The sequence below is a fragment of the Mirounga leonina genome, unplaced genomic scaffold (assembly GCF_011800145.1).
Source record: "Mirounga leonina isolate KUSES-001 unplaced genomic scaffold, KU_Mleo_1.0 Mir_176, whole genome shotgun sequence".
In the NCBI taxonomy this organism is placed as follows: Eukaryota; Metazoa; Chordata; class Mammalia; order Carnivora; family Phocidae; genus Mirounga; species Mirounga leonina.
Window position 1 is genome coordinate 45,030,500 of NW_023270454.1, and position 21,679 is coordinate 45,052,178.

Genomic DNA, 21,679 nt, shown 5'->3' on the forward strand with positions numbered 1-21,679 from the left:
AAGGGCTTAGTGGTTGCTTAGGGCTGGGGAGTTGGGGAGGATGGGGAGTGACTGCTAATGGGTACAGGGTTACTTTTATAAAAATGTTCTAAAATTAAATTGCGGTGATGTTTGTACAACCAAGTGAACATACTCCAGACAATTCTATACTTTGAATGGGTAAATTGTATGGTATGTGAATTATATCTCAACAAAGCTGTTTTTGTTTTTAAAGAAAGAAACAGCACATTTAGAAAACTAGTAAAAATATAGCATTGGCAACAGACATTTAGGTGTGTGTAGCAATCAGGAAGCCACACCTCAACCCCATTTCCTTCCTGGCAATATCTCTTGTCTACCACCCTCCAACTGATCGTCCTAAAGTCTTGTGTTTCTTGCATCAGAGCTATTGCTCAGAGCTAACGTCAATTCCCCACTACCTAATGGATTCTGGGTCTCAAATCCACCTTTCTAACCTTATGTCCCACATGCATCCTTTGTTCCAAGTTGCCTGGTCTCCTTACCTTCTGCCAAACCCTCACATGCATTCCTATTCACTCCCACTGTTCTGCCAACTTGAAATATCCTCCTCCTAGCCTTCACTCTATCTCCAAGATAAACTGATACAAATCCCACCATCTTGTCTGAGTGCCCAGATCACCTGAAGGGCTCCTTTCTCCAATTCAGATCTTCCTCACTGTCTGCCTCATTATCTTTCATGACATAGACGCTGCCGGTGTGCATGGAAAAGTGTCACACATTTCCTTGTATGCATATTTCTCTCTCCCTGTCCCCCACTCATATGATGGAGGAGTAGACTGGGTTTTGAAGGGTGCCCAATACTATCACACCCCTCCTCAACTCACCACACAGTCAAACGATAACTTCCAACACATTAGAGAGTTAAGGATGACAAGAAACAAAATGGTCTTTTAAAAGTATTGTTTTCCTATTGCTAGAGGAAAAATACATTTGAATATAGAGGATGGGAAAATAGAGGAGGGCATAGAGGAAAAAAAAAATTGTCCTTAGGGTGCCTGGGTGGCTCAGATGGTTAAGCGTCTGCCTTCGGCTCAGGTCATGATCCCAGGGTCCTAGGATCGAGTCCCGCATCGGGCTCCCTGCTCCGCGGGGAGCCTGCCTCTCTCTCTCTCTCTGTCTCTCTCTCTTTTTTTAAAAAATATTTTATTTATTTATTTGAGACAGAGAGAATGAGAGACAGAAGGGTCAGAGGGAGAAGCAGACTCCCTGCCGAGCAGGGAGCCCGATGCGGGACTCGATCCCAGGACTCCAGGATCATGACCTGAGCCGAAGGCAGCCGCTTAACCAACTGAGCCACCCAGGCGCCCTCTCTCTCTGTCTCTTATGAATAAATAAATAAAATCTTTAAAAAAAAATCGTCCTTAATTTCCCTGCCCAGAGATAGCTGACATTAGCATTTTCTTCTATAACATCGTATATACACACATATACACATGGGTAGCTGTTTAAAACAAAAAAATCCCTCCCTTAATGTGCTCCCTTAGCACCTTGTATATGCCTCTATTACTGAATTTATGCTGGATTAAAATCTGTGAATCTATTCCCTCCTTTGGAATGTGAACTTATTCAGGCTCACTTTTATTCACTTTTTTTCTTTTTCATTTTGCATTCTGCAGTAGAGATTTACACCCAGAACAGTGAAGGTTCTAAGTAATAGTTGGAAAAAAAAAAAAGAAATAATATCTCTCAATACATGTGTATTGGTTGGTTAAAAAAAACACACCAGAATAGGTTTGAGATATGGAAAGAAACTTGGAATGCCCAGCAAGGAAATGCAGACTTTGTTATTTGGTAGGGGGTTATTCACAGGCTGGCAATGAAAATGTAACTGTCCCTTTCTGATTTCTCATTGCACTCAGAAAGTCCCTGAATCCTCACATCGATGTGACTGACAAGGGACCATTATTGCACGTTCTGTAGAACTGATTCTAAAGCAAGAGCATGGCTTCCCAAATGGTTGCATGCGTTTATCTTAAAATTAAAACACATGTACAAGTGTTGACCGACAGATGAATGGATAAACAAGATATGGTATATACAGACCGTGAAATATTAGTCAGCCTTAAAAAGGAAAGAAATCCTGTCACATGCTACAACATGGATGAACCTTGAGGACACTACACTAAATGAAATAAATGAGTCACAAGAAGACAAATACTAGAGGATTCCACTTACATGAGGTACCTAGGAATAGTCAAATTCATGGTGGTAGAAAGTACATGGTGGGGCGCCTGGGTGGCTCAGATGGTTAAGCGTCTGCCTTCGGCTCAGGTCATGATCCCAGGGTCCTGGGATCGAGTCCCACATCGGGCTCCCGGCTCAGCGGGGAGCCTGCTTCTCCCTTTGACCCTCTCCCCTCTCATGCTGTTTCTCTCTCGCTCGCTCTCTAAAAAATAAATAAAATCTTTAAAAAAAAAAAAAAAGAAAGAAAGTACATGGTGGCTGCCAGGGGCTGGGGCCACAGGAAAGTGGGAGTTCCTGTGTTGTTTTGCAAGTTTCAGTTTTGCATGTTGAAAAAGTTCTGGAGATAAATGGTGGAGATGGTTGCACAACAATGTGAATGTGGAGCGCCTGGCTGGTTCAGTCAGTAGAGCACATAACTCTTGATTTCGGGGTTACGAGTTCAGACCCTACATTGGTTATAGAGATTACCTAAAAAAACAAAATCTTTAAAACAAAAAACAATCTGAATGTGCTTAATACCACCGATCTGTATACTTAAAAATGGTTAAGATGGTATATGTTGGGTTTTTTTTTTTAATCACAATTAAAATTTAAAAAGATAAAGTATGAGAGCACATGACCCACTGTTTTACTTGCTGAGGAGAGAATCCAGGTTTTGTGGAGTCTGCAGCTTACAGAATTGAGGGACCTTTTTATAGAAAAAAATTACAAAAGGAAACTAGATAAGAAAGCTATTCAGAATGGGACCGGGAAGGGATTGTGTAAGTGAGGGGTCCTGAAGCCTAAGCTTCCTTAGCTTTGAGGAGAATCTGTTTCTGCTGATCATAAAAGTCTTATATTTTATCCTGCTGCCCCTGTGTGCCTTGCACAGAAGGGTGTGGCTGTGGGCTGGGGCGGGGTAGGGGGAGGGGTGTGGAGAGTGTTACTGTATGTCACATGTGGATTGTAGGGCTCACCACCTTTCCTGTGCTTGTTAATGGCTAGATATGGATGAGATCCAAGTCAACACAGTAATTCACTTCCTCTTCATTTTTTCATTTTCCCCGGAAGAAGTATTTGAGCCTTTTGTCTGGTGTAGACCAGTTTTATCTCTGTATCCCCTACACTGTTATAAGACTTCAGTAAATATAGCTGGTCTATTCTTTGTGTGTGAAGTTAATGCTTTTATACATGTGCCTTTGGGTGTCTTTCTAGCAAAGCTGGTGTGTTTAAATTTGTAGATTGTCAGTCTTTTGGCTCTGGAGTAGGGACAAGTACAAACATAAAAACCAGTTTTTCAGTGAATACCTTTTTTGGAGAAAAAGAAGGCAGCGTGGCATGGGTGTGGGGTAATGGACAGGCTCTGTCTGGGAGCCAGGGATTTGTTCTGGGCACCTTTGGGGGCTGCAGCAGCCTCCACCATCCTCTCTGTAGCCCCCCTGGTGATGGTCGGCTCAGATAGGCACCTTGAGCTGTTTCCAATCTCCTGGTTTCATTTTCAGTTGCAAAGAATTCCCTGGAAAATGACAAAGTTAAAAATGCAGATGGGGAATTCCTCCAGGAGAGCTTCTTGGGAAAAAAAAAAAAGCATCCCTTTTTCCTTACAAAGTCTGAACTGTAAAACTCCCCCTTCCTCTGACTCATGTTTCATTGTAACAGCGGAACAGAACCATTCTTCAGAAATGTTGTTCATGGGTTGCGTTTATTTTCAGGGTCTGTTTAAACTGTAAGACAGAGTTGATGAGAATTTATTATTTTGAAATGATCAGAAAGGTCATGATATAATTTTTATATTTAACCCAAGATGCATGGTATGAAATGAAGTACAGAGTGGGTCATAGGTAAAGTACTACTTTAATAATTAGATTTCCTAATTACCTTCTGATCTCAGTGACCATGGGTTATAGATGAATAAATCCCTCAATTAATGAATGACAAGGCTAGAAGGCTGGGCTCTTGAAAAGAAATTACTGTTTTATCTAACTATAGAAGCAGTGTATATGCACTGGAGGAACATTTTTATCTATAGAAAATAATAATAAAAAAAGAAGCATGTCCTGTAATTCTATTGTTCAGAAATAATCCCTGTAAACTTTCAGGCTAATGTTAATGTATATTTTCTTTTGATGTTTGATGTAGATAATAACTTTTATATAAAATAAACTATTTGAAAATCTAAAGGATATGCTAATCGTAGTCAAGAATTTAATATTCAGGGGCACCTGGGAGGCTCAGTCATTAAGCATCTGCCTTCGGCTCAGGTCATGGTCCCAGGGTCCTGGGATCGAGCCCCGCATCGGGTTCCCTGCTCTGTGGGAAGCCTGCTTCTCCCTCTCCTACTCCCCCTGCTTGTGTTCCCTCTCTCACTGTGTCTCTCTCTGTCAAATAAATAAAATCTTAAAAAAAAAAAGAATTTAATATTCAGAGTTTCGAATATACTTAGCAATCTGGAAGGGCTGTGACATGTAGAAACATGGTTTTGCTGACAAGCTGGTGGGTAGGAGTGAGTCAACGGGCTGATGAGTCACAGAGTGGCTGCCAAGTGCCAGCATCTCAATTTGGCTTTGTTGTTCTCTATAGGGGGAGAGCAACTAATTGACAATCTGTGGTCAACACTGCTTAGTGCCTCCCAGGACACATTCTCTCCTTCTTTGGTGGTTAGATATAATCTTGTGGAATCAAAAGAAAACTTTTCTAATTTCCTTTGTAAATATGTGACTTCAATTTTGGCTGATGAGAAGTATACACAATTCCTGGGAAGTGTTCTTTTTCCATTTCTCCTGGGTGGAATATGATCGCTATGGCTGGAGTTCAGCAGCCAGCTTAGACCTTGAGGATGAGTGCCATTGAAGGCCGACTGTGAACTGAAAAGTATGCTGTTTCCTGAAAATTTTATGGAGCCACCATGCCAGCCTTGGGCTGCCTACCCCAGATTTCTCTTCTAAGAAAGAGCCATATGTTTCTGTCTTGTTTAAGCCAAAGTAAAAAAAAAAAATTGTTTTTGGTTCTTATATTCAGCTAAATGTCTCCTAATGAATACAAGCTTATTCACTATTATTTACCTAATGTGGGGAATTGTTGACTCATCTGTGGGAAAACCAGGATTAAGTGATCTCACTGAGGAGGATAGAGCCAGGAGGCATCCTGACCTTAGTTTAATGTTTACTCATGTCTGTTCCTGCCTTGTGCTGTCTCCCAGGACCTGTGGACTCACCTTCAAGCACAGGGCTCTGCTCTGTGTTTCTGGGGTGGATTGGGGCAAGAAGTCCCTCTGGCCTCACAGGAAAGGCCAGTATAGGCCAGGGAGAAGTAGCAGTCAAGAATAAAGGCATCCACAGAGGCTTTTTCTAAGGCAGTTGTTCTTTTTTTTAAAGATGTTTTCTTTTTTTTTTTTAAAGATTTTATTTATTTATTTGACAGAGACAGAGACAGCGAGAGCAGGAACACAAGCAGGGGGAGTGGGAGAGGGAGAAGCAGGCTTCCTGCTGAGCCAGGAGCCCGATGTGGGACTCGATCCCAGGACCCTGGGATCATGACCTGAGCCGAAGGCAGTTGCTTAACCAACTGAGCCACCCAGGCGCCCAGTTGTTCTTTTTTTTTTAAGATTTTATTTACTTATTTGTGAGAGAGAGAGAGAGCGCACAAGGGAACGCATGAGCGGAGGGGGAGGGGCAGAGGGAAAGGGAGAGCAGGCTCCCAGCTCAGTGGTTTTGGTTTGGCAATATTTTTCTTTTTTTTAAATTGAGGTATAATTGACATATAACATCATATTAGTTCCAGGTACACAATATCAGCTGCTGCAGGGATGCGGGGCTCGATCCCAGGACCCTGGGATCATGACCTGAGCTGAAGGCGGCCGCTTAACCCACTGAGCCACTCAGTGTTCTCCTCTAAGGCAGTTCTTAGAGTATGTCCAGGGATCCCCAGGATTTCCTGAGGCCCTTTTAGAGAGTCCATGAGGTCAAAATTATTTTCATGATACTAACATGTTACTTACCTTTCCCCAAAAGTTTGAGAGCTGCTTTAAGGCTTTCCTTGAAGAGAGCTTCCCTCAACCACGCTGACCGTCACCGGCCACAGAGAGCCGCAGTTGCAGGTAGTCCTCCCATGAATGGGTTGTGACTGGTTCTACCTAAAGACTCTCTTCTGGGCTCAGCAATCTTCAGGGAAGATGGACTCCAGGACCTGAGAGTGGAGGAAAGAATGCCAAGTCCAGGCAGGTAGGTGTCATGGCTGAATTGTGTCTCTGCCAAATTCATATGTTGAGTTCTCACCTCTTGTACCTCAAAGTGTGACTTCAGTTGGGAGATAGGTGATTTCTTTTCTTTTCTTTTTCTTAAGGTTTTGGTTTGGCAAGATTTCTTTTTTTAAATAGAGGTATAACTGACATATGACATTATATTAGTTTCAGGTGTACAACATAAGGATTCGATATTAGTATGTATTAGGAAGTGATCACCACAATACATCTAGTTAACATCCTCACCATACATAGTTACGCAGTTTTTTTTCCTGTGATGAGCCCTTTTAAGATCTATTTTCCTAGGAACTTCCAAATATGCAATACAGTATTATTAACCACAGTCACCGTGCTGTACATTGTATGCCCATGGCTTATTTATTTTATAACTGGAAGTTTGCACCTTTTGAGCCCCTTCACCCATTTAGTCTACCTGGGAGGTAGGTGATTTCGATCACAGACATGGTTAAGATCATTGGGGTGGGCCTTAAACTAATCTGACCGGTGTCCTTATAAAAAGAGGACATTTAGATACACGCTTGTACGGAGGGAATACTATGTGAAGACACAGGGAGAATATGCCATTTACAAGCCAAAGAGAGAGGCCCTCAGAAGAAACCAGCACCTTGATCTTGGATTCTAGCCTCCGCTTTGTGGGACTTCATCATGTCAGCGCTAGCAAACGAATACGGTGGGTTCCTCCGATCCCCTGCAGAGAGCTGCAGAGGACGTGGATGAGAAAATTCTGCTCCTTACACGGTCATTTTCCATGCTTTGTGGCTTGTTTACTTAAGCCATCTGATGGCTGTGGCTCCTCATTTGAAAAAGTTGTCAGTTCCCCAGAATTTGAAAAAAGTTCAGAAAAGTTAAGGAGACAGAACTTTATTTTATTTATTTATTTTTAAAGATTTTATTTATTCCTTTGTCAGAGAGAGAGAGAGAGCACAAGCAGGGGGAGTTGCAGAGAGAGGGAGAAGCAGGCTCCCCACTGAGCAGGGAGCCCGATGGGGGACTCCATCCCAGGACCCTGGGATCATGACGGGACAGAACTTTAAAGGAGTTATCGTGTGAGAGTCAGTAGTGCCCTAAGAGGAAATCTCCGCCTCCCTCATTTTACAGATGAGGTGACAGTACCAGATGTGATTTCCCCACAGCAAGAGTGTTGCTTCCTAATGAGGAAACAGGGTAGAAGCCTGTCCTCAGGTGCCTCACACCAAGCTGGATGTTTCTAAGGCCTTCTAGGCCACAAGGAGGGGTTTGGGGTGTGTCTGGGGTAAGAGGGAAAGAGAGACCCCCGGGAGCACTTTTTTCTGTCCATCCCTCTGCCCCCTTTCCTGTCCCCACAGCTCCTCCTGACTGGAAGAAGCATTTCTTTTGTCTGATCCTCTTCAGTAGGCGGGTCAGCCTCGTAGCTGAGTCAGGCCAATCAATGTTCCTCATTTGCCTGGGATTGAGGAGTTCGCTGCTAAACCCAGAAAAAGTCCCTGGCCACCTGGGTTGAGGTGGCCCCTTAGGCCTGGCTGTCTGCGCCTACTAGCTTTTGTTCCACAGACACGGAGGGGAACCTTGTAATGGGAAGCAAGTCCCACTTGGGTTTGTGCTGTGCTGAAGACGTGGAGGAAATCTCTGTGGCTTGGTGGTTCTTAACTAGGGGAATTCCCATTTCCCTAAGGGCATTTGGAAAAGAGTGGGAGCATTTTTTAAATTGCAACTATGATTGCAGTGTGCTATTGGCATATATCGAGGTGGGGAAATGCCCCTGACGGTCCCCACGCAGAATAATTGTGCTGCTTGAAATGGCAGTGGCGACCCTTGAGCACCTGAGCAGGATTGCCTTAACCTCGTTTCTCAGGCTCAGGGTCTTGCTAGAGGCCAAACCCTTCTCTCTTGCTCTGGAGTTCCAAGTCTCAGTGATGTGTTCTGTGACTGGAGGCTTCTAGAAGGTATAATTTAATAAGGAGAAATTACATGCTTAGGTAGAATATTTGCAAAATAATTACCTATTTACAAGACAAAGGTCTTGAACTCTGTGATCAGTGAAGAACGGCTCTGGAGGAAGTACTAGATATCTCACAGAGGACAAGAGTATGGGACAAGAACAATCTAAAATACTGAAAAGTAAAATACAGGAGGAAGCGGAATGAATCTCCCAGCCATTGGGCTCAAGGGTCCTGACTGACTCCTCTGTGAGGAGGAACTTGAGATCGAGTCCAGAAACTTCCATACAACCTTTACAGATCCTTGTATTTGTATACAGTTCTCATTATAGAGCAAATCCATTTGTCATCTTAATAAAGTCCCAACTTAAAAAAGACATTCAGGTATTGCGATATAAAGCTGTTGGACAGAGCAAGTTTAGTATCAAGGTTCTGAAGCTCAGATGGGCATAAATGGAGGAGAATCCCCCTGATGGAATGCTGTCTTCATGAGACCTTCCCCCCATTGGGGTGCTATACAGCATACAACAGAGGGGTCCCAAATGGTTTCCAGTTTACACAGAGGCTCTTTCTTTGCTTGCAACAAAATTATGATACTTATTTGATCATCTTTTTGCAATAAATGTATCCATGAACTCTCTGATATTTACTCAAGGCCCATGGCAATGGCCTTCTAGCTTGTCTTCCTGGACCGCAGAGACAGGGAAGTGAAAACTATTTCCCAGGCTCGCTTGCAACTAGGGTCCTACGTTCTACCCAGGACAGCCAAATGTCTGGTTTTCCTGGGGCAGTCCAGTTTCTGTCTGTCTTGATGGCATCATTATTAAATGTGTCCCCTTCATTCTCCTGGTCATCCCTGGGACTTAAAGTTGGTGGTGATGATGGGTGGCTGTTCTGGCAACTCCCTGGAGGAGGTGCTAGTTCTTCGAGGGCAGCTGCGACCACTTCTGGGGGGTTCCTGGTGTGCAGTGCAGGCACTGCTCTTTCTGCTAGATTCGCCCCATGGGATGGTTGGGCATTTTCCCACGGTGCTTTGTTTCTGGTTGTGTTGCATCTAAACCCATTTCCCTGGTCTTACCGTGGGGGGGGGGGTGTCTATAAGGTTCCTAGTATGTATTATCTATTTCATCAATTCTAAGATTCACATATTCCCACTTTTTTTTTTTGTCTTTGGAATTAGGATGCTTCTTACAGCCAATGACATAGTTTAATGAGCAGTGTTTGATTTTTCTTAGTTGTTTATAAAATAATGGTGTGCCTTACAAATGGTCGCATCTTAGTTTTATCAATTGATTAAGATTTCTATCTATTTATTTGACAGAGAGAGAGAGAGAGAGCGAGCAGGGAAGAGGGGCAGAGGCAGAGGGAGAAGCAAACGCACCGTTGAGCCGGGATCCCGATGCGGGGCTCCATCCCAGGACCCTGGGATCATGACCTGAGCCGAAGGCAGACGCTAAACAGACTGAGCCACCCAGGCGTCCCTGCATCTTAGTTTTAATGGAAAACAGTAATAAATGCCTTACCACCGCCTTAGTCAGCTCGGGCTGCCATCACAAAATACCACGGATGGTGTGGCTTAAGCAACAGAAGTTTATTTTTTCAGTTTGAGAGGCTGGAAGTCCAAGATCAAGGTTCCAGCTGCTTTGGTTTCTGGTGAGAGCTTTCTTTCTAGCTTACAGACAGCTGCCTTTTCACTGTGCCCTTACGTGGCCATGGCCTTTCTTCAATGAGTGCACAGAGAGAGAAAGCGAGTGGGAGGGTGGGAAAGAGGATTCAAGATGGGGCCTGAACACTCTCTGGTATCTCTTTTTACAAGGACACCAACCCTTTTGGAGCTGGGCTCCCCACTGATGACATCATTTAACCTTAATTACTTCCTTAGAGGTCCCATCTCCAAATACAGCCACACTGGGGGGGTTGGAGTTTCAACATGTGAATTTTGTGGGGACACAAACATTTGGTCCATAGCATTGCTTAAATCATTGTTTGCAGCTGAGCACTCTTTACCATATAGAATACAAACAGAAAAGGAACTTAAGATGGAATTAAAGTAACTGACTCCTAGGTCATTTTTTGAAAATTCTACCTGGTTTCCTACAAATAAAAATAAGTTGTGTGAATCAGAACTTTCTAGAAATACAGGGGATATTTTGCAATGCTTGACAGTTCTTAAAAACTATTACATGTTCATTTCCAGGGTGGTCAAAGTTTTTCTCTGTCACTCACCTTCTACCCCTTATTATATCTGAATTTCTCCCACCTCCTCGCTTTTTAAATCATAAAAGAAACTTTTATAAGATGTAATCGTTACGTAACATTGTGTGTATGTGTTATTGCTGTTGCTGTTAACTGTTTTCCCATAATGTGGTCCAGGGTCAAGCAGATCCAAATAATTCTGCATTACTGTCATCACCACCAGTATTGATATTATCACCCAAAGTAGTTAAGTGTGTATGTGATTACTGTGGTGAATGTCTGTCATCAAGTCTTACTGTTCTTATTTCTGACATATCTCTTGAATTTGATTCTTTCCATTCCCACTGGTACTATTCTGGCCGGTCTCTCCTCTAGGTAATTGCAACCTTCCCCTTGCATGTGGCCTTGTCCTTGCCTTTTCAGCCTAGTCTCCTTACAGTGATCAGAGGTCTCCCAGGCAGCTTTGAACCTTGGGTCTTGGGAGTTGTGGCTGAGCAGAGCAGGGACATAGGTGCTTCTGTTAAGAGGGATTAGACATTTTCCCTACCCGCCCCCCCCCCAGGTATTCATTTATATTCTTGGCTTTGCTTAAGAGCTGGAAAAATTCCCACAAGAAAAAACAAACTGGACCCTGTCCAGCCTTGTCAAGTTCTGACATAAACCAAATTATAGGAGGGATGATGGTGAGCACACACACACTAAAGTAGAATTCGTGATAGGAAATGTGGTACAATAAGCCAACCTGAGATCAAAATCTAAGCTTATGATGGAATGACGGTTCTACCTGAAAGCTTTACTTGGCTACATGTATGAATCTTGGGGGAAAGAGCTGAGTGTAGGGTAAAACTAGAATATTGTAATAAAGAGACTCACAATAATCGAGTGGCTTACGGAAGATAGAAGTTTACTTCTTTGTTAGCCACAGTGCAAGGTGAGCTCTGCTCCATGAAGTCATTCAGGTACCCAGTTTTCTCTACCATCTCTTAAATCCTAGGTTCTAATTACATGGTTGAAAGTGAGTCACAATTAGTCAGTATCTAGGTGAGTACATGGAGGAACACATGTATAATATTCTAAAGCCTGGGACTAGAAGTGGCATTTACCACTTGTGCCCATGTTCTGTTGGTGGGAAGTCATATGACCTCATCTACCTGCAAGGAGGGTTGGTCAATATAATCTCTAGCTAGGTGGCTATATGCCCAGCTATAAATCTACTATTATAGCAGATGGATAGAATGGATTTTGGGGGACAATGTGAATATAAAAGATTATGATGCTTTGAGATCCAGACAATTTTGACATGGGACAACATTGCATTGAGCTTTCTCTTTCTTCAAAAGGACCTCCTGGTTCTATCATCAGGACTGAGGTGGTGGTGGTTACAGCAGATCTCTCTTAATAGTGATGGAGTGCTCCCTTGAGGGGTACGTGAGGGGACCCATATCACCAGTCAAGATGACAGTAAGTTGTCACCAGGATTGATTGAAAACCTCATGTAAACAACTCTGGAGAAGTTTGAGAAATATACAGTAAGAGAAGCCCTGAGCAAAGATTGGACTTCCTGTTACTCAAGCAGTGAATACTCAGAGTAAGACCTGGGGTAGTTATTCAAATGTGGCCTCATTTACAATTGTAGGCTGATGAAGCATGGGCATTCCAGGTATTCATAGACTTGATTATGTTATCTTTTTATTTGCATAAGAAAAAAACTTTATCATTTCCTCTTGCTGCCAAAATAAAGTACAATCTCTTTTATATAATATTCAAGTCTCCTCATGGGCTGACTACATCTAACCCTTCACATCTAATCTTTCCTCACCACCTTCCACCCTCTGGCTGCATTGCATTAATTACTGTCCTCCAGATGTGATGGGCATTTTCATACCTCTGTGACTTTGCTCTTATTGTTTCATACACCTGGAATGCCTTTCCTGTCCTGGATAACTCTTACTTAATCTCCAAGTCTTGTGGCAAGTAATGATAATGATGACAACTAGTAATTCTGTGCTTGTTATCTGCCTGGCCTTGTTTTAATCACTTTACATGGCTTATCTTTTTTAAGTTTCACAACAGATAGGAGATAGGTATTATTATTATTCTCATTTCACCATTCAAGAAAGAAGGGCATAAGGAAGGAATCCAGTGTCCGAGCAAGAATTTGAGCCAAGCAGGTTGAGTCCGGAGTTGAGCTTTTGACCAGTCTGTTCCATGGTTTCCCCAGTCATGACCCTACCCCCACAGCAGAATTAATCTCCTCTTCTGTGTTTCCATCACCCAAACCTGGGTGAAAGATAGTTTTTAATTTTTGTAGCCTGCTTATCAGTGCAGTCTCTAACATTTAGAAGATGTCAAGAAATGTGTGATGGTTAGTTTTATGTGTTAACTTGGCTAGGCTATTGATTGGTAGCAATTATTCAGTCAAACATTGTCTAGGTGTTGGTGTGAAGGTATTTTGTAGATATGATTAATATTTATAATCATTTCACTGTAAAGGATGGAGCTAATCCAATCATAGGAAAGGCCTTAAGAACAAAACTGAAGTTTCCATGAGGGCTGGAGTTAGTTTCTAGCCTGTTGACCTGCTCTATGGAGTTCTGACTTGCCTAGGCAGTCCCACAATTCTATCAGCCAAGTCCTTGCAATAAATCTTTCTCTTTCTCAGGTAGAACCCTGGCAGATACAGTTTGGTGCACTTAATAACTAGTTTATAGGGCTTTAATGTCTTGACTTCTAAGTCTTGAGTTTCAAGTCTACTCCTTGAGTTCAAAGTCTACTCCAAGTCCACTCTAGTAAGAAGTGAATTTGGAAAGAAATTTTACAACATTTTAATACTTGTTGAGAAATTATAGACTTGATTTGGATCTACATGAATGGTATCATCTTTACTCACCTTTAAAATTTGTATTAAAGGAGGAGAAAATCATGAGAAAAAAATGGACTGTAAAACAAAAGTGATTAAGAGGAATGACAAAATCCATAGAAATTTTTTTTTACATCAAAAAGGAAATTAGAGGGGCACCTGAGTGGCTCAGTTGGTTGAGCGACTGACTCTTGATTTTGGTTCAGGTCATGATCTCAGGGTCCTGGGATCAAGCCCTACATTGCCTTCCACACTCAGCAGGGAGTCTGTTTGAGGATTCTCTCTCCCTCTCTCTTTGCCTCTCCCCCTGCTCATGCTCTCTCTCTCTAAAATAAATAAATAAATCTTTAAAAAAAAAGTGAATTATGATAAAATTTTTTTAGGTCATGCCTAGGTGGTAGTCCACTGAGAAGAACTAAATTTTGAATAGAAATAATGAATACGGTCTTAGGTTATTTGATAGTACAACTGATGAAGAGGAGTGAATCACATAAACACATTAGGAAAAGATCTACATTTTTTACTTGTTTGATAAAATACTGGTATTGATAAAGACAATGTAAAAGTCATAATATGTCATTATATTGAGGATATTGATGGCAAACTATTTAATGAAATGTTAGTCAATTAGTATTTAAGATTAGCTGCTGCTCAAGGAAATCAAAAATGCCCTAAAGTTTTACATCTCATTTATAAAAGAAACTTATTAGAGGTCTTTTCAAAGTTGAGAATTCTAAGCATTTTACATGGCTTCAGTAAGGAATTGTGGAACTGTGAAACTAAAGGAAACCTTTCTAAACTATCAATAATAGGGCGCCTGGGTGGCTCAGTTGGTTAAGCGGTTGCCTTCAGCTCAGGTCATGATCCCAGGGTCCTGGGGTTGAGCCCCGCATTGGGCTCCCTGCTCATCGGGGAGCCTGCTTCTCCCTCTCCCTCTGCCTGCCTCTCTGCCTACTTGTGCTCTCTCTCTCTATCAAATAAATAAATAAAATCTTTGAAAAAAAACTATCAGTAATAAACACACATTTTGCTCAGTCATGATGGAGGAAGGACAGAATTATCTTTTTATTTTTTCTATAGAAAGTGATTTTATAAAATCTCATGATATGAAGAGGCAAAGGATATGCAGCCAAAAAATGTAACAAAAATGTTTTATAGAAGTGTGTCAGGTAATTAATAAAAGTATCAAGTTACTTTTCTAATTTTGGTGATTATGGTGTTTGATAGCTTTAAACATTTTATAATTTGCTGAGCTTTCTTTTTTGGTTGTATATAGATATTTACCTAATTAAAAAATTCTTTTTCTTATAGAGGAACCCAAATTGTAGGGCCATCAGGCTCTCCAAAACCTGGTTTTCAACTTAACTAATACTTCTTCTCTTATCTGTTGCCTTTTCCCCTCTAAGAACTAGAGATTAGATTTCTAGGGTTTCAGAGAGCATGATGACTCGCAGAAAGCCACGGGGTTGGACCTCAGACCAGGTTTAGTTCAAATTTGTATCTCAGTAAAATGACAAATCATTACTTATCATGAATCTTTGGATTCATGATATCTGAGTGTAACTGATATCTCAATGTTGAACGAGCAGATTACAAGAATTTAGCATAAAGGCTTTGTCCTTAGGGAGAGTTATCTGATCACCTTTGAAAAAGTACTCCCATGCTAATTTTAGACTTCAGAGTCCCCCAAGTACCCTTATTTTGTGATTAGGATGTCGGCTTTCAAATGTCCAGTTTCACTGCCATAAAGAAGAAAGGGCCTTTTGTCCTTCGGAACTAGAAAATACAAGTCAGGATTTGACAGGGCCCAGCAAATAGCTGGGTTAGTTGGTCAATAATTCTTGGCTCCCTTACTGTATTCAGAGAAGGCTTACTGAAGACGGAACTATTTTTAATTATGTAATCCCCATTTCAGCAAGCAGCTATGGTCTGGCTATCGGTATGTTATCTATTTAGAAAAATTTTTGCCTCGTTGACAGAAGAGACAAGGTCAAAGATGGTAATCTCCTCCCTGAAGAAACACTCAAGTTCCTCCTGTGGAATATGGAATATCTTTTTCCGTAAATATGGAGGTGGGAAGTGGGTGTGGGGGGGAAACTTCTTTGTCTATTGCTCACTGTCAGTGATGGCTGTTAACGGGGGATGCTGGGTTCTTCATTGACCTCGACAGATTAGAGCTGGCCTTGCCTCTCTTAATTGTCACAGGTGACCGTACCCCAGCTTTTCTGCTGTGCTTCATGCTCCCATTGTGGGCTCTGTGCATCAGAGAACACAGACATGCATCCCTGATAAACAGCAGTGGTGCAAGGCACCACGGACCCTGTAAGAAATCCCTCCATTGGCAAGGGAGAGTCTGTGCAAGATGATACCGATCAACGTCATCTTCTGTTTCTCTTCCGTATTTGCCCTGCCTCTGAGTCAGAACGTTCTACCTACTGTTCAGTAGAAGGAGAGTCACACTTGGAACCATTCATGATCTGTGATTTTGCTCAGGGGCTTTCCTTGACCTGGAATGCCCCTTCTTCCCATTTTCACATGTCAAAAATTTTATTCGTAATTCGATCATCCCAACTGAATAGTTTCTGTTCCTTCTATAAGATGGCCTCCTCTTTTGCATCTCCACGTTAGCACTGTATTTACTTTTGGATTAAGGCATTTAATCAAAATTGCCCCACCTGCCCGTTTCCGTAGCACAGACATCATGTGCTTTCAGCGTCTGCATACGTCCGTGAGATCGGCAGTGACCGCCTTCTCTCACAGGAGGTTTGAACACATGTGTAGCCTGGAAACATTCCTGGGATGACAAGCTCCTAGAGTTCAGAGGCAGCTGGTCATCACCGATCCCTTTCACTTTAACTTTAAAGTGAAAATTACTTTTCTGACCTCAGGGAAAAGCCATATTTCATCTCTCAGGTGTTAGGACCCAACCTTGTCCCCATACAAATTGCTTTTAGGATCAGCATGTTTCTTTAGACAAAATGTGCCTTAAAACATCCCCAGTTTTCTATCTAAAGAGAAAACAACCTTCCTCATAACTTCAAATCTTGAAAGCTCTACGATATCAGCCCTGCATTTGCATCTGGCAATTATTATCCTATTAGAAGGGAAGTATTTAAAAGTCATGGTTATTAACCTGAATCTTAGACCCTCACCCCAATTTCTGTATTTCTCGTTCTTGTATTACACACTAGATGGCACTCTCTGCCCAGTGAATTCCAAAGCTAAGCTTGTGGCAAGTTAATTAGAAAAGAAAGCTATTTGGAGAAGAGTTTGTAAGTGGCTGCAAAACATATTTTCAATTATTTCCATTTTTTTTAAAGATTTTATTTATTTATTTATTTGAGAGAGAGAATGAGAGACAGAGAGCATGAGAGGGAGGAGGGTCAGAGGGAGAAGCAGACTCCCCGCCGAGCAGGGAGCCCGATGCGGGACTCGATCCCGGGACTCCAGGATCATGACCTGAGCTGAAGGCAGTCGCCCAACCAACTGAGCCACCCAGGCGCCCCTCAATTATTTCCAAATAGGACATTTTCTCCCACAGTTTGCAAGGGGCATTCATTATTTCTTTGGTAAAAAGAAACCCTTCAAAACCCATTAAAGGGAAGAGGAGTAAAGGCAATGGCAGTCGTTTCTCCTTCCAGCCCTGTGGAGTTTAGACAGGTGCGTAGCCCCGCTGAAATACGGCTTTTGTCTGAAATGCTTTCCTCAGCAAGGACAGAGCCGTAGGGCATAGAGCATTGACACCGAGTCTGTTCCTAAGAGATGCAGGATTCCCTCGCCCCCTTCCTGCGACACTACCTCAGAAAGGACCCTCCAAGTGCGAAGGAAGCATTCTTGACTTAATTTCATTTTCTTGATTTGCCTGGCATTTTCAGTCATGACACGTATGTGTAAACCTTTTCATTGGATTGCCGAGGTGAAAGAAGCCTGAAGAATTGCCCTATGCTGTGGTAGAGCTGCCTAAAGGAAGTTCTTTATTTTCCCGTTGTTTAGGCCGAAACAATAAGCAGTGTTTCATGCATGATTGCCAAGTCTCCTTTATTCCAGAAGGCTGGCTAAAGAGTGATTGTCTTAGGACCATTGTCTTAGAACTGAAGAGCAAGGCAAGTTAGTGTGGCATGTACTTGGTTTAAACTCTGTCACGTAAAATTCTTTACACCACGGTTGCCCCTGAAATTACAAAAGTTCTTTACAGTTTCAAAACTTTATTCTTATTTATTATTTATTTATTTTTAAAAATTTTATTTATTTTTTTGACCAAGAGAGAGAAAGAAAGAGAGAGCACAAGCAGGGGGGAGTGGCAGAGGGAGGGGAGAAGCAGGATCCCCCCTGAGCAGGGAGCCCGATGCGGGACTCTATCCCAGGACCCTGGGATCATGACCTGAGCCAAAGGCAGACGCTTAACCTACTGAGGCTCCCAAGCAGCCAATTTCAAAACTTTAAAGGGAAATAGGGAACGTCTTGGTGGTTTGCTGGCCATACTCCTCCACGAGGCTTTGGTAAACCCTAGGCATATGAAGGGGCCAGGGATTCCAGACTGCTTTTCATTTTAAGTAACTGAAACTTTTTTGATTTAAAGTGACTGTCATCCCCAGCATTCCCCAAACAACATATGCCCAAAATGATAAAAATAAAGGTGACAGTTGAAAGTACAGGCCTGAAATTTCAAGTGTGAACTGACTTGCTCTCTACTTTCTAGAAATCCGTGGCCAACTAAGCTTGTAACCAGAACTCACTTGGCAAAGATTTGACTGATGTGCCATCGTTTTGCCAGAGCTTTGAGGTCTGCTTTGCATGTACATGTGTGTATACACACATATACACAAAAAAACTGTGTGGTTTCACAAAAAATCAGGTTTATTAAATTTTAGATATTTATGTGCTTTGAATTTAATAGAATACTCAAATAGGTCTCAGTCTTTGGTGAAGCTGAGTCACTTGTTGCTGTTCCCAAACTGTTACACCTAAACCATAATTTGACCACGTTTGGCTGCTATTAGAATGTGACACCCTCAGTTTTCATGTGTATGTGTTTGTGTGTGATGACATTTCGAGATGATTCTTGGTGTTCTTGTTCAGGTCTCAGTGAGACTGCGTTTGAATTACACCTAAAGCTTTTCCTTCCCAAATGACAAGTTTACATATGTAGAAAGTCTTCAAAGCAGAAGCAATATATAAGGAAATAAACTGAATCCATTTATTCCTCAAGTATTTAGAGAGTAGTTACTATCTCTATTTTAATAAAGAACTTTTTCTCATTGTAAAAGTAGTACGTGTACATTGTAGGAATTTGGAAAATACAGGTAGGCACACAGAAAAATATACACCCCATTCATAATTCTACCATGCAGAGATTTTGATATTTATATCTTGGTGATTAACTAATATTTGGTTGATAAATTTCCAGTTTGGGCATCTATCTATCTACCTATTTACCTACATGATCATGTTGTGCATACTGTTTTGTAAACTACTTTCCCATTTACATTATAATCATTTTTTTATACCATAATTTCTATAGGCATAAAAGTGTTTTTTTAGACAGTTTTACAAACCAGTCCCACATGGTTGGACAGCCTCATAGCTAATCACATTGTGTATATTCATGATTTGTTCTTTAGGATAAATGAGTTTTTGGGTCAAGGGCATGAATATTTTAAGGCTCCTTCATGTTGCTAATGACCTTCTTATCTTTTAAAGGTCAATTTACATTTATTCCTATTAATAGTACCCAAATGCTAATGACCTTCTTATCTTTAAAAGGTCAATTTACATTTATTTCTATTAGTAGTACCCAAATGTCCCTGGATCTTTGTGCGTTGCATTAGAAATCTTTTTTTTTAAATAAAGTTTTTATTTATTTACTTGAGAGAGAGAGAGAGAGAAAGAGAGAGCACTAGCAGGGGAAGAGGCAGAGGGAGAAACAGATTCCCCGCTGAGCAGGGAGCCTGATGTGGGACTCGATCCCAGAACCCTGAGATCATGACCTGAACCGAAGGCAGATGCTTAACTCACTGAGCCACCCTGGCACCCCTAGAAATTTTTTTATAGTGACTTCCAGTGCTGGTATTCTTAGTAAAAGCCAAACAGGTTTGTTTAATGTCAACCTTAAGATAAATACCCCAGCACATTAAAAAAGGAAGTTTTAGATTAGATTAAAGGGAGAGAGTATTGCATCTCTGACTCTGTGCATTTATTACAACAAGAACAGTTTAGTTTTAATTATTGGTGATAAATACCTCATAGTCTACTAATAAGTGTCCTGCAGTATGTCTTGAAAAAGGCAATAAACTCTTTGTCAGGTGAGAATTCACTATAGCTCTTGGCCTCTAAATCTGAAAAGAAGGATAAAACTGCCATTTTTCCTGGTGAGAATTATAGGGAAGACTGATAAGGAAGTGAGACTTAGAAAGGTTCTGAAATAATTACTGCCATTAGGACAAAAATGGGAAAATATACCTGTGCATTAATGTAGCACTAATATTAGTTCAAGTCAGTACTTTCTAAGAAAAATTTAATCATTAGGCACAGTGCTTAAGAGATAAATGAAAAAGTTCAGAAGAAGTTAGTTGGGAAATAAGACCATTTTAGTTCAGATAGCTACATTTGAAAATGTATTGCTGGATAAATAGATTAGGAATGAGTTTGCATGGGGGTGCTTTGACATACTGTTCTTGGTAAAGTTGGCAAAAATATTCAAGTCAGAGAATAGTCAGGTTCTAATTTTTATTTGTGCTGTCTTTAAGGATATTCTTGGAAATTAGGAAGACATCCTTTTTATTCATTTTGTGGAAATTTCTTGCTCATGTTAAAGAGTTCAAAACAGAAATAGCTTTTTGTTTTTTTCCGATTTATAAAAAGGATATGCACTCATTGTAAAAATAATTATACAACATAGAAAAGCATAAAGAAGAAAGGAAAACACCAATAAAAGTACCATTACTCAAAGGTAACTGCTTGTTAATATTTGGTGAACATCTTTTCAGATAGTTGACTCTCCTCTCTCAAAAGACACAAAATTTTATACAAATGTAGTTGTGCAACATGTGTTGGTCAATAACCTCCTTATCTTTTATTTATTTATTTTTATTCATTTTATTTATTTATTTGTTTGTTTGTTTGTTTGTTTATTTTTAACCTCCTTATCTTTTTACAGAAATGTATGTCGTGACCATATTTTGGGGTCAGTATGTATAGATGTATAGCATCATTTTTAACAGCTACTTAATATTCTATTGTAGAGATATGCAGTAAGTGATTTTAATTCACTCTCTTAATATTTGAATTTTTGAACGTTTGAACATTTGAATTTTTAAAATATACAGCAACGATATACGCTGTCATGTTTTTTTTTTTTTTCTGAACATTGTAGGAATGCATAAAGTAAAGGGTGAGTCTCCTTTATTTTCTCTCTGATACGATGAATTCTACCTCCCAAAGGTAACCCTGAAATATGATCTCCTCCAGAAAAATTTATAAGAATATATATAAACCTTTAGGGCACCTGAGTGGCTCAGTCAGTTAAGCGTCTGCCTTCGGCTCAGGTCCTGGTGCCGGGGTCCTGGGATGGAGCCCCACGTCAGGCTCCCTGCTCAGCAGGAGGCCTGCTTCTCCCTCTCCTCCCCACTTGTGCTCTCTCTTGCTCTCTCTGTCACTATCTGTCTGTCTCTCTCAAATAAATAAATGAAATCTTAAAAAAAGAAGAATATATAAACTTTTATAGACACCTCCCCCCCCACCATGGGATCATTTTGTGTTCTATAATTTAAAAAAATTTCACAATATACTGTGTACATATTCCAGATCATTATATATAAAGTTATCTAATTCTTTTTTAACATCTGCATATGCAGTATGGATTTACCGTAATTGATTACACCTGTACCCAATAGGGGGCTGTTGGGGTAATTGTGATTGTTGAGCTCTAAGCAATGCTGTAGTGAACAACCTTGCATATTCGTCCTTATAAAAGTCCCATGATCTCTCTAGTAGATTCCTAAGAACGTTATTGCTGAATCAAAGGCATCCTTGTTTGGTATTTTGATCTGTGTAGTCGAAGTATCCTCCAGTTATCTTGAGTTTCAGGCCCAGACTAGCTGCTGCTGTTTCCATTTTATCTCTTCTAACTTCCTGGGTGGGAATTTATATATCGCTGTGGTTTTTATTTGCATTTCATATATTAGTGAATTTTAAAACGTTTTGCAGTACTTCTTGTTGGTCCCGTGAAGTTGTTTTGTGATGTGCTCGATCCTGTGTTTGATT

At 41.0% G+C, this 21,679-nt stretch overlaps 1 long non-coding RNA gene across 1 annotated transcript; it reads left to right on the forward strand.

Moving 5' to 3' along the window:
- Positions 1-3,969: 3,969 nt before the first annotated feature.
- On the forward strand, positions 3,970-6,399 carry LOC118022317. The gene is made up of 2 exons (XR_004682469.1): positions 3,970-4,025; positions 6,195-6,399. It is a non-coding gene; the product is annotated as an uncharacterized LOC118022317 (long non-coding RNA).
- The last annotated feature ends 15,280 nt before the right edge of the window (positions 6,400-21,679 follow it).